Raw genomic sequence first — 13654 nt, 5'->3', positions numbered from 1 at the left:
AAATTGTATAAAAAGAGGGGGGATGAGGGTTACAGCGACCAACGGTGTCAAATAAAAAATATGAAGAGACTAACTGGATACGTAAAAAAATAGTAGTATATTTATTAATACAAAAAATATAAAACCAGTTATAATAAAATGTCACAGTGGGTTTAAAAGCCGGAGGGTATATGCTAAAAATTAATACCAACTAAAAGGATAGCTAAAACAATAATATAAATAGTATAAAGGCAGTGATGATAGAATATCCAAAAAAAGAGAGAATGCTGCTTATCTTTTTAAGGTGGAGAGTCAATGGAGGTACACCCAACGCGTTTCGTCACTCTGACTTCATCAGGGGGTATGGGACTACTGAACAGGTACTCTTATTTATAGCACATGCAATTAAGAATGGATAGTTGTGACATCACTTCCTGTGTGGACTAATATTATTACCTTATGTGAGTTTTTTAACATGGGTATAACAGTTACTTAGTGTATTATAAAACAACCTCATAGAGCTTTTCATATATGAAAAACGAGTTTTAAATACTATAAAACTTCAGTAAAACAGTCCGGGGACGGGGCCGACGTCACTTCCGCCCCACTTCCTTTGTAGGAGTACTCGTATTGCGCATGCGCACAAGCGCCACACTTCCGGTCCGTGAACAAGTCTGTTTATGTTTCTCAGTCTGTTCTTCCGTTATTGCCGTCGCGTCACTTCCGGTTGCGGGCGGGATCTTCATCTATAGGCTGGGCAGCTTGTCAGTCATCGCGGCGGCCATTTTGTGGATGATTTTGATTTCTGAAGCATACATCAGTGCCGAGTCTTTCTATTTGACAGTAGTAGTTGTCCTTCATTTATCATTGCTGTGGCCATTTTGTTGGAGTTTCTGGCATCCAATGAATATAACAGTACAGAATTCCGTTTTGGAAGCAGCGCACGTATGAAAAGTAAAAAATATAGAAAGATGTATATGTTAGTGTCTATTCTATTAAAGAATTTTCAATTATCATACAGTGATCTGAGACTTTATATTGGGGGAGTTTTGAAAAATAACAATTGTTGCAAAAAAGTGACGTTTTTTTGTTCAAACAGTGAGGTGGACAAAATGTAGAATTAAACCATGGACCATATTTATACTAGTCACTTTGTGGCATAAAAAGGTTTTGAATACATTTTTTTGACCTTAGAGAAGTAATAGATAACCTTGTACACATGGTATAGGCATAGGAATAATTTATGAATGGTGATGGTCAGTGAGGAGATAAAAATAATTATAAACTAGTATCTGATATCAGTTATGTGCATATGTGCTAGACAGCGTGGAACCATTTAGGATACGTTAGTATATTCATAATATATTACTCAGTCATATACTAGTCATTGGTGATATATATAGATAAAAAGTGCATATGTGTATGACTGGTTGTGAGAGTTGGTGATGTGTTAAATTAATTATTTGCTATCAAGAACCTGTGCAATAGTGATTTAGCCATCTATTAATATTATTTCAAGCCTGACAAGGCTCGCTCTTCTACAGTACCCAATATTCGCAAGTAGTTACCCACTTGTTACTGATTGGGCCCAACACTGCTTAGCTTCCAAGATCGGACGGAATTGGGCGTAGAACCAGTGCGGTATGACTGTAGCATATAATGAAATAAGTCAGGCATATACTATAAAAGTTTTTTATTAAGATAATTAGTGACTATATACAGTGTTTTACAAATAGTGGTGATCGGAAAGTAAGTATGATGATGTGAAGCAAGCTTGAGAAGGAAAGAATTGGCTTATCTGTATCCAGAAGATTTTGGAGGGGGGTACTTCTCTCATAGAAATGGAGCGATTTCATATCCCTCATTGAAGCCCATGGGGTGTGCAGTTTTTAGTTGGAATATCCAAAACATCTCTCTTTGAGAGAGCTTCTTGGCAAGGTCTCCACCCCTTTCGCCACTGGTCACGTGTTCGATGGCTTTGAAAGTCATCTCTTCTGGATTACAATTGTGTTCCAGTTTAAAATGTCTGTACAGCAAGTGAGTCTCTACTTTGTTTTTGATACTTCGTACATGTTCCTGTACTCTAATTTTCAAGGTTCTTTTTGTTTTACCTACATATTTTTTGTGGCATGTACATTCCAACAAATAGATTACGGATGTAATATTACAGTTCATGAATTCTTTGATTTTGAATTCTTGTGTGCCGTCTGTATTGCAAAAAGTTTTTCTGTTAGGATTAAGAAATTTGCAGATGTTGCAGTGTCCACACTTGTAAGATCCGATGCATTTGGGGAGAGAGTTGGATTTTCCCTCTAATGGTATTTCTTTTAGCATGCTGGGCGCGAGGATGTCTTTCAAATTACGTGATTTTCGAAATACTAGTTCTGGTTGTGGTGGAAGGATCTTCTTTAAGATGGGGTCCATTAAAAGTATGTCCCAGTGGGTTCTTAGTGAAGTCCTGATGGTTTGTTCATGAGAACTGTAAGTAGTAACAAAGGAAATAGACTCCTTTGGTGCCGTTTTTTCCTTATAGGTCAGCAGATTTTCTCTCTCCAAATTTCTTGTCTTGGTAACAGCTTTGTCTAGTATAGTTTTTGGATAAAGTTTGTCCTCAAATCTTTTTCTGTATGTTTCAAGTTGTTCCTCACATTCTTCGTTTTTGTTGCAATTCCTCCTTATTCTATGGAATTGAGAGTAGGGGATGTTGTTCTTCCATTTTTTGGAGTGATTGCTCTTGTAGTGAAGGTAGCTGTTCTTATCAACATCTTTTATAAAATTTTTTGTAGACACTGCCTCTTTCTCTCCCATTAAGATTAGATCCAGGAATTCAATGGACTCTTTGTTCAGATTGTAGGTAAAAGATAAATTAAAATCATTGATCTGTAAAAGTTTAAAAAAGTCCAGAAATGATTCGGCACTCCCATCCCATATGATCAGGATATCGTCAATGTATCTTTTATACATGACAATGGATTCCTTGAAGTGTTGCGTGGTGTATATGTGCTTCTCCTCCCATCTTCCCATAAATAAATTGGCGAAGCTTGGGGCAAAAATAGTCCCCATAGCGGTGCCGCACCGTTGTAGATAAAATTTGTCTAAAAATTTAAAATAATTACGGCTTAAAATGAATTTCATAAGATCGCAAATAAAATTCCTATGGGGTTCGGTGAGAGTGTTATCTTTGTCCAAGTATTCTTTGCTTGCTTCAATTCCTTTTTCGTGCTCGATACAGGTATATAAGGATTGCACATCAATAGTTATCCATATATATGACTCTTTCCATTTCACTTTCTTGACTTCATTCAGGACCATGGTGGTATCTTTAAGGTATGATGGTAATTTTTTAACGTACGGATTTAGAAACACATCAACATATTTAGACAGATTTGATGTAAGGGAGTCTATCCCGGCAACAATTGGTCTCCCTGGTGGGTTGGACAGGCTCTTGTGGATTTTTGGCAGGAAATAAAATATGGGGGTCGTGGGGTTGGATTGCATTAAAAAAGAAAATTCATCCTTTGTGATGACGTCTTTCCTCAGTCCCTGTAGGAGTAGGGACCTCAGTTCATCTGTGTATTGATCTTTCGGGTCGTCTGTTAGCACGCTGTAGGAGTTGGAATCTCCTAACAATCTCCGTGCTTCTTGTATGTAATTATCCCGATTCATAATCACCAACCCCCCCCCCTTATCAGCTGGTTTTAAAACAATTTGAGTATTCTTCTGTAGTTTCCGCATCGCTTCTATTTCTCTGTTATGTAGATTCTTGTTGATTACTGGTGGTGGTTCTTTCTCACATAGGTCCTTCTTCACTAGGTCGTAGAAGACGCTGATATTGCTCCCTTTGGATTCTACTGGATAATATTTGCTTTTTTGTTTGAGTCCGGATTTGGAGTTTGCTTCATAGTTAGAGATGACGGCATTCTCTTTTTTCATGAAGTGTCTTTTAAGGGTTAGTTTGCGTACAAATTTATTAAGGTCGATAAAGGTGTCAAATTTATTTAGTCCTTCGGACGGTGCAAAGGAGAATCCTTTGCTGAGAAGTGATTGTTCCGGTTTGGTGAGGGTATGAGTTGACAGGTTGAAAATACCTTTATCCCCTATATTGGAAGTTATAGGTTCCTCCTCTTGAATTCCTTTCCTCCTACCGCCCCGTTTTCCTCTACTTCTGCAAAACGTCTTTTTAGTGGGGAGGCATGTCTGACGTCCTCCTGTATTGTGCTTTTTGGATGTTCTTTTGGTCGTGTTCCTCGGCCTGATGATAAAAAATCCTGTTCGTCACTAGATTTGAGTCGATTCAGGACATTAAATCTGTTGTTTGTTCTTGTATGGGGTGTTCTTGGTGATTCTGTTCTCCATGTTGATCTTGTTCTTTGTGGTAGCGTCTTCCATTGGTATCTTTGGTCTGTTTTCTGAGGTTTGTCATATGTTTTAAATCTGCTCCAGTTCTTGGTGTTTCCCTGTTCGTAGTCCCTTTTATCTCTGAGAAATTTTTTCTCCTTCCCTCTTATGACTTCTTCTTCAATGTGATCCAACTTTTTGTTAAGAACATTCTCATTAACCCGGTAGTCGTCTTTGCCTTTATACGGTTCCAATTCAGCTTCTTTATCCTTAATGTCTTTCTCAAGTATCACTGCATTTTTCCTCCTTTCATTTATTAATAATTTCATTAAATTCATGGAGCATGTGTGTAAAATGGAGTCCCATTTTTCAATAAATTCGGGGTCCGTGTTCCCGAGGGTAGGTTGTTTCAAAATTCTTAGACCCCTCGGTATTCTATTAACTTCCACATAATGCTCAAGTCCTTTAATGTCCCACCAATTCTTTATTTCTTTAGCCATTAATCGTTCCATTCCCCAGAACAGGTCGTCTAGATCGCCTGATGGGGGTGCAGTGCTGTTTTGAGTCTCTTCATTAAATATCTTTTGGCACCAATCATTACGTTTATTGGTGCGTTCGTTCAATCTGAACATCTTAGAAATCTACTCACAGATACCAGGCTGCCTTACAAATAGTATCAAGTGAATTGGACAGTGGAAGTATGGCGCCACAGGTGTGTGTGAGATAGATAAATATGACAGAATCAGACACTCCTTAAATAATTCAAGGCGTCAGCTAACCCTCAAGTATTAGGCAGGGATAAACTGCCTAGGTTAAATTGTATAAAAAGAGGGGGGATGAGGGTTACAGCGACCAACGGTGTCAAATAAAAAATATGAAGAGACTAACTGGATACGTAAAAAAATAGTAGTATATTTATTAATACAAAAAATATAAAACCAAGGTATAAAACCAGTTATAATAAAATGTCACAGTGGGTTTAAAAGCCGGAGGGTATATGCTAAAAATTAATACCAACTAAAAGGATAGCTAAAACAATAATATAAATAGTATAAAGGCAGTGATGATAGAATATCCAAAAAAAGAGAGAATGCTGCTTATCTTTTTAAGGTGGAGAGTCAATGGAGGTACACCCAACGCGTTTCGTCACTCTGACTTCATCAGGGGGTATGGGACTACTGAACAGGTACTCTTATTTATAGCACATGCAATTAAGAATGGATAGTTGTGACATCACTTCCTGTGTGGACTAATATTATTACCTTATGTGAGTTTTTTAACATGGGTATAACAGTTACTTAGTGTATTATAAAACAACCTCATAGAGCTTTTCATATATGAAAAACGAGTTTTAAATACTATAAAACTTCAGTAAAACAGTCCGGGGACGGGGCCGACGTCACTTCCGCCCCACTTCCTTTGTAGGAGTACTCGTATTGCGCATGCGCACAAGCGCCACACTTCCGGTCCGTGAACAAGTCTGTTTATGTTTCTCAGTCTGTTCTTCCGTTATTGCCGTCGCGTCACTTCCGGTTGCGGGCGGGATCTTCATCTATAGGCTGGGCAGCTTGTCAGTCATCGCGGCGGCCATTTTGTGGATGATTTTGATTTCTGAAGCATACATCAGTGCCGAGTCTTTCTATTTGACAGTAGTAGTTGTCCTTCATTTATCATTGCTGTGGCCATTTTGTTGGAGTTTCTGGCATCCAATGAATATAACAGTACAGAATTCCGTTTTGGAAGCAGCGCACGTATGAAAAGTAAAAAATATAGAAAGATGTATATGTTAGTGTCTATTCTATTAAAGAATTTTCAATTATCATACAGTGATCTGAGACTTTATATTGGGGGAGTTTTGAAAAATAACAATTGTTGCAAAAAAGTGACGTTTTTTTGTTCAAACAGTGAGGTGGACAAAATGTAGAATTAAACCATGGACCATATTTATACTAGTCACTTTGTGGCATAAAAAGGTTTTGAATACATTTTTTTGACCTTAGAGAAGTAATAGATAACCTTGTACACATGGTATAGGCATAGGAATAATTTATGAATGGTGATGGTCAGTGAGGAGATAAAAATAATTATAAACTAGTATCTGATATCAGTTATGTGCATATGTGCTAGACAGCGTGGAACCATTTAGGATACGTTAGTATATTCATAATATATTACTCAGTCATATACTAGTCATTGGTGATATATATAGATAAAAAGTGCATATGTGTATGACTGGTTGTGAGAGTTGGTGATGTGTTAAATTAATTATTTGCTATCAAGAACCTGTGCAATAGTGATTTAGCCATCTATTAATATTATTTCAAGCCTGACAAGGCTCGCTCTTCTACAGTACCCAATATTCGCAAGTAGTTACCCACTTGTTACTGATTGGGCCCAACACTGCTTAGCTTCCAAGATCGGACGGAATTGGGCGTAGAACCAGTGCGGTATGACTGTAGCATATAATGAAATAAGTCAGGCATATACTATAAAAGTTTTTTATTAAGATAATTAGTGACTATATACAGTGTTTTACAAATAGTGGTGATCGGAAAGTAAGTATGATGATGTGAAGCAAGCTTGAGAAGGAAAGAATTGGCTTATCTGTATCCAGAAGATTTTGGAGGGGGGTACTTCTCTCATAGAAATGGAGCGATTTCATATCCCTCATTGAAGCCCATGGGGTGTGCAGTTTTTAGTTGGAATATCCAAAACATCTCTCTTTGAGAGAGCTTCTTGGCAAGGTCTCCACCCCTTTCGCCACTGGTCACGTGTTCGATGGCTTTGAAAGTCATCTCTTCTGGATTACAATTGTGTTCCAGTTTAAAATGTCTGTACAGCAAGTGAGTCTCTACTTTGTTTTTGATACTTCGTACATGTTCCTGTACTCTAATTTTCAAGGTTCTTTTTGTTTTACCTACATATTTTTTGTGGCATGTACATTCCAACAAATAGATTACGGATGTAATATTACAGTTCATGAATTCTTTGATTTTGAATTCTTGTGTGCCGTCTGTATTGCAAAAAGTTTTTCTGTTAGGATTAAGAAATTTGCAGATGTTGCAGTGTCCACACTTGTAAGATCCGATGCATTTGGGGAGAGAGTTGGATTTTCCCTCTAATGGTATTTCTTTTAGCATGCTGGGCGCGAGGATGTCTTTCAAATTACGTGATTTTCGAAATACTAGTTCTGGTTGTGGTGGAAGGATCTTCTTTAAGATGGGGTCCATTAAAAGTATGTCCCAGTGGGTTCTTAGTGAAGTCCTGATGGTTTGTTCATGAGAACTGTAAGTAGTAACAAAGGAAATAGACTCCTTTGGTGCCGTTTTTTCCTTATAGGTCAGCAGATTTTCTCTCTCCAAATTTCTTGTCTTGGTAACAGCTTTGTCTAGTATAGTTTTTGGATAAAGTTTGTCCTCAAATCTTTTTCTGTATGTTTCAAGTTGTTCCTCACATTCTTCGTTTTTGTTGCAATTCCTCCTTATTCTATGGAATTGAGAGTAGGGGATGTTGTTCTTCCATTTTTTGGAGTGATTGCTCTTGTAGTGAAGGTAGCTGTTCTTATCAACATCTTTTATAAAATTTTTTGTAGACACTGCCTCTTTCTCTCCCATTAAGATTAGATCCAGGAATTCAATGGACTCTTTGTTCAGATTGTAGGTAAAAGATAAATTAAAATCATTGATCTGTAAAAGTTTAAAAAAGTCCAGAAATGATTCGGCACTCCCATCCCATATGATCAGGATATCGTCAATGTATCTTTTATACATGACAATGGATTCCTTGAAGTGTTGCGTGGTGTATATGTGCTTCTCCTCCCATCTTCCCATAAATAAATTGGCGAAGCTTGGGGCAAAAATAGTCCCCATAGCGGTGCCGCACCGTTGTAGATAAAATTTGTCTAAAAATCATCAGGCCGAGGAACACGACCAAAAGAACATCCAAAAAGCACAATACAGGAGGACGTCAGACATGCCTCCCCACTAAAAAGACGTTTTGCAGAAGTAGAGGAAAACGGGGCGGTAGGAGGAAAGGAATTCAAGAGGAGGAACCTATAACTTCCAATATAGGGGATAAAGGTATTTTCAACCTGTCAACTCATACCCTCACCAAACCGGAACAATCACTTCTCAGCAAAGGATTCTCCTTTGCACCGTCCGAAGGACTAAATAAATTTGACACCTTTATCGACCTTAATAAATTTGTACGCAAACTAACCCTTAAAAGACACTTCATGAAAAAAGAGAATGCCGTCATCTCTAACTATGAAGCAAACTCCAAATCCGGACTCAAACAAAAAAGCAAATATTATCCAGTAGAATCCAAAGGGAGCAATATCAGCGTCTTCTACGACCTAGTGAAGAAGGACCTATGTGAGAAAGAACCACCACCAGTAATCAACAAGAATCTACATAACAGAGAAATAGAAGCGATGCGGAAACTACAGAAGAATACTCAAATTGTTTTAAAACCAGCTGATAAGGGGGGGGGGTTGGTGATTATGAATCGGGATAATTACATACAAGAAGCACGGAGATTGTTAGGAGATTCCAACTCCTACAGCGTGCTAACAGACGACCCGAAAGATCAATACACAGATGAACTGAGGTCCCTACTCCTACAGGGACTGAGGAAAGACGTCATCACAAAGGATGAATTTTCTTTTTTAATGCAATCCAACCCCACGACCCCCATATTTTATTTCCTGCCAAAAATCCACAAGAGCCTGTCCAACCCACCAGGGAGACCAATTGTTGCCGGGATAGACTCCCTTACATCAAATCTGTCTAAATATGTTGATGTGTTTCTAAATCCGTACGTTAAAAAATTACCATCATACCTTAAAGATACCACCATGGTCCTGAATGAAGTCAAGAAAGTGAAATGGAAAGAGTCATATATATGGATAACTATTGATGTGCAATCCTTATATACCTGTATCGAGCACGAAAAAGGAATTGAAGCAAGCAAAGAATACTTGGACAAAGATAACACTCTCACCGAACCCCATAGGAATTTTATTTGCGATCTTATGAAATTCATTTTAAGCCGTAATTATTTTAAATTTTTAGACAAATTTTATCTACAACGGTGCGGCACCGCTATGGGGACTATTTTTGCCCCAAGCTTCGCCAATTTATTTATGGGAAGATGGGAGGAGAAGCACATATACACCACGCAACACTTCAAGGAATCCATTGTCATGTATAAAAGATACATTGACGATATCCTGATCATATGGGATGGGAGTGCCGAATCATTTCTGGACTTTTTTAAACTTTTACAGATCAATGATTTTAATTTATCTTTTACCTACAATCTGAACAAAGAGTCCATTGAATTCCTGGATCTAATCTTAATGGGAGAGAAAGAGGCAGTGTCTACAAAAATTTTTATAAAAGATGTTGATAAGAACAGCTACCTTCACTACAAGAGCAATCACTCCAAAAAATGGAAGAACAACATCCCCTACTCTCAATTCCATAGAATAAGGAGGAATTGCAACAAAAACGAAGAATGTGAGGAACAACTTGAAACATACAGAAAAAGATTTGAGGACAAACTTTATCCAAAAACTATACTAGACAAAGCTGTTACCAAGACAAGAAATTTGGAGAGAGAAAATCTGCTGACCTATAAGGAAAAAACGGCACCAAAGGAGTCTATTTCCTTTGTTACTACTTACAGTTCTCATGAACAAACCATCAGGACTTCACTAAGAACCCACTGGGACATACTTTTAATGGACCCCATCTTAAAGAAGATCCTTCCACCACAACCAGAACTAGTATTTCGAAAATCACGTAATTTGAAAGACATCCTCGCGCCCAGCATGCTAAAAGAAATACCATTAGAGGGAAAATCCAACTCTCTCCCCAAATGCATCGGATCTTACAAGTGTGGACACTGCAACATCTGCAAATTTCTTAATCCTAACAGAAAAACTTTTTGCAATACAGACGGCACACAAGAATTCAAAATCAAAGAATTCATGAACTGTAATATTACATCCGTAATCTATTTGTTGGAATGTACATGCCACAAAAAATATGTAGGTAAAACAAAAAGAACCTTGAAAATTAGAGTACAGGAACATGTACGAAGTATCAAAAACAAAGTAGAGACTCACTTGCTGTACAGACATTTTAAACTGGAACACAATTGTAATCCAGAAGAGATGACTTTCAAAGCCATCGAACACGTGACCAGTGGCGAAAGGGGTGGAGACCTTGCCAAGAAGCTCTCTCAAAGAGAGATGTTTTGGATATTCCAACTAAAAACTGCACACCCCATGGGCTTCAATGAGGGATATGAAATCGCTCCATTTCTATGAGAGAAGTACCCCCCTCCAAAATCTTCTGGATACAGATAAGCCAATTCTTTCCTTCTCAAGCTTGCTTCACATCATCATACTTACTTTCCGATCACCACTATTTGTAAAACACTGTATATAGTCACTAATTATCTTAATAAAAAACTTTTATAGTATATGCCTGACTTATTTCATTATATGCTACAGTCATACCGCACTGGTTCTACGCCCAATTCCGTCCGATCTTGGAAGCTAAGCAGTGTTGGGCCCAATCAGTAACAAGTGGGTAACTACTTGCGAATATTGGGTACTGTAGAAGAGCGAGCCTTGTCAGGCTTGAAATAATATTAATAGATGGCTAAATCACTATTGCACAGGTTCTTGATAGCAAATAATTAATTTAACACATCACCAACTCTCACAACCAGTCATACACATATGCACTTTTTATCTATATATATCACCAATGACTAGTATATGACTGAGTAATATATTATGAATATACTAACGTATCCTAAATGGTTCCACGCTGTCTAGCACATATGCACATAACTGATATCAGATACTAGTTTATAATTATTTTTATCTCCTCACTGACCATCACCATTCATAAATTATTCCTATGCCTATACCATGTGTACAAGGTTATCTATTACTTCTCTAAGGTCAAAAAAATGTATTCAAAACCTTTTTATGCCACAAAGTGACTAGTATAAATATGGTCCATGGTTTAATTCTACATTTTGTCCACCTCACTGTTTGAACAAAAAAACGTCACTTTTTTGCAACAATTGTTATTTTTCAAAACTCCCCCAATATAAAGTCTCAGATCACTGTATGATAATTGAAAATTCTTTAATAGAATAGACACTAACATATACATCTTTCTATATTTTTTACTTTTCATACGTGCGCTGCTTCCAAAACGGAATTCTGTACTGTTATATTCATTGGATGCCAGAAACTCCAACAAAATGGCCACAGCAATGATAAATGAAGGACAACTACTACTGTCAAATAGAAAGACTCGGCACTGATGTATGCTTCAGAAATCAAAATCATCCACAAAATGGCCGCCGCGATGACTGACAAGCTGCCCAGCCTATAGATGAAGATCCCGCCCGCAACCGGAAGTGACGCGACGGCAATAACGGAAGAACAGACTGAGAAACATAAACAGACTTGTTCACGGACCGGAAGTGTGGCGCTTGTGCGCATGCGCAATACGAGTACTCCTACAAAGGAAGTGGGGCGGAAGTGACGTCGGCCCCGTCCCCGGACTGTTTTACTGAAGTTTTATAGTATTTAAAACTCGTTTTTCATATATGAAAAGCTCTATGAGGTTGTTTTATAATACACTAAGTAACTGTTATACCCATGTTAAAAAACTCACATAAGGTAATAATATTAGTCCACACAGGAAGTGATGTCACAACTATCCATTCTTAATTGCATGTGCTATAAATAAGAGTACCTGTTCAGTAGTCCCATACCCCCTGATGAAGTCAGAGTGACGAAACGCGTTGGGTGTACCTCCATTGACTCTCCACCTTAAAAAGATAAGCAGCATTCTCTCTTTTTTTGGATATTCTATCATCACTGCCTTTATACTATTTATATTATTGTTTTAGCTATCCTTTTAGTTGGTATTAATTTTTAGCATATACCCTCCGGCTTTTAAACCCACTGTGACATTTTATTATAACTGGTTTTATACCTTGGTTTTATATTTTTTGTATTAATAAATATACTACTATTTTTTTACGTATCCAGTTAGTCTCTTCATATTTTTTATTTGACACCGTTGGTCGCTGTAACCCTCATCCCCCCTCTTTTTATATATATATATAATATCACTAGTACTGCAGCCGGACAGGTATATATATTTATTATGTAATGACTGATGACGGACCTGCTGGACACTGTCAGCTCAGCAGCACCGCAGACTGCTACAGTAAGCTACTATAGTAGTATGTATCAAGAAGAAAAAAAAAACCACGGGTAGGTGGTATACAATTATGGATGGACCAGCGACTGCCGACACAGAGGTAGCTACAGCCGTGGACTACCGTACTGTGTCTGCTGCTAATATAGACTGGATGATAATGAGATGAAATTAATATATATATATATATATAATATCACTAGTACTGCAGCCGGACAGGTATATATATTTATTATGTAATGACTGATGACGGACCTGCTGGACACTGTCAGCTCAGCAGCACCGCAGACTGCTACAGTAAGCTACTATAGTAGTATGTATCAAGAAGAAAGAAAAAAAAAAAAACACGGGTAGGTGGTATACAATTATGGATGGACCAGCGACTGCCGACACAGAGGTAGCTACAGCCGTGGACTACCGTACTGTGTCTGCTGCTAATATAGACTGGATGATAATGATATGAAATTAATATATATATATATATAATATCACTAGTACTGCAGCCGGACAGGTATATATATTTATTATGTAATGACTGATGACGGACCTGCTGGACACTGTCAGCTCAGCAGCACCGCAGACTGCTACAGTAAGCTACTATAATAGTATGTATCAAGAAGAAAGAAAAAAAAACCACAGGTAGGTGGTATACAATTATGGATGGACCAGCGACTGCCGACACAGAGGTAGCTACAGCCGTGGACTACCGTACTGTGTCTGCTGCTAATATAGACTGGATGATAATGAGATGAAATTAATATATATATATATAATATCACTAGTACTGCAGCCGGACAGGTATATATATTTATTATGTAATGACTGATGACGGACCTGCTGGACACTGTCAGCTCAGCAGCACCGCAGACTGCTACAGTAAGCTACTATAGTAGTATGTATTAAGAAGAAAGAAAAGAAAAAAAAAAACACGGGTAGGTGGTATACAATTATGGATGGACCAGCGACTGCCGACACAGAGGTAGCTACAGCTGTGGACTACCGTACTGTGGCCCTCATTCCGAGTTGATCGGTCGCAAGGCGAATTTAGCAGAGTTACACACGCTAAGCCGCCGCCTACT

At 38.0% G+C, this 13654-nt stretch overlaps 3 pseudogenes; 1 reads left to right on the top strand and 2 right to left on the bottom strand.

The window, feature by feature from the left end:
• Positions 1–1514: 1514 nt before the first annotated feature.
• Positions 1515–1634, bottom strand: LOC134971486 (5S ribosomal RNA; annotated as a pseudogene).
• A 5024-nt stretch (positions 1635–6658) lies between these two features.
• LOC134971485 (5S ribosomal RNA) lies at positions 6659–6778 on the bottom strand (annotated as a pseudogene).
• Positions 6779–10829: 4051 nt separating this feature from the next.
• Positions 10830–10949, top strand: LOC134971484 (5S ribosomal RNA; annotated as a pseudogene).
• Positions 10950–13654: the final 2705 nt, after the last annotated feature.

This window comes from Pseudophryne corroboree, chromosome 11, assembly GCF_028390025.1.
Source record: "Pseudophryne corroboree isolate aPseCor3 chromosome 11, aPseCor3.hap2, whole genome shotgun sequence".
In the NCBI taxonomy this organism is placed as follows: Eukaryota; Metazoa; Chordata; class Amphibia; order Anura; family Myobatrachidae; genus Pseudophryne; species Pseudophryne corroboree.
The sequence above is the reverse complement of the archived record's forward strand: the minus strand, read 5'-3'. Positions and strand labels throughout refer to the sequence as shown.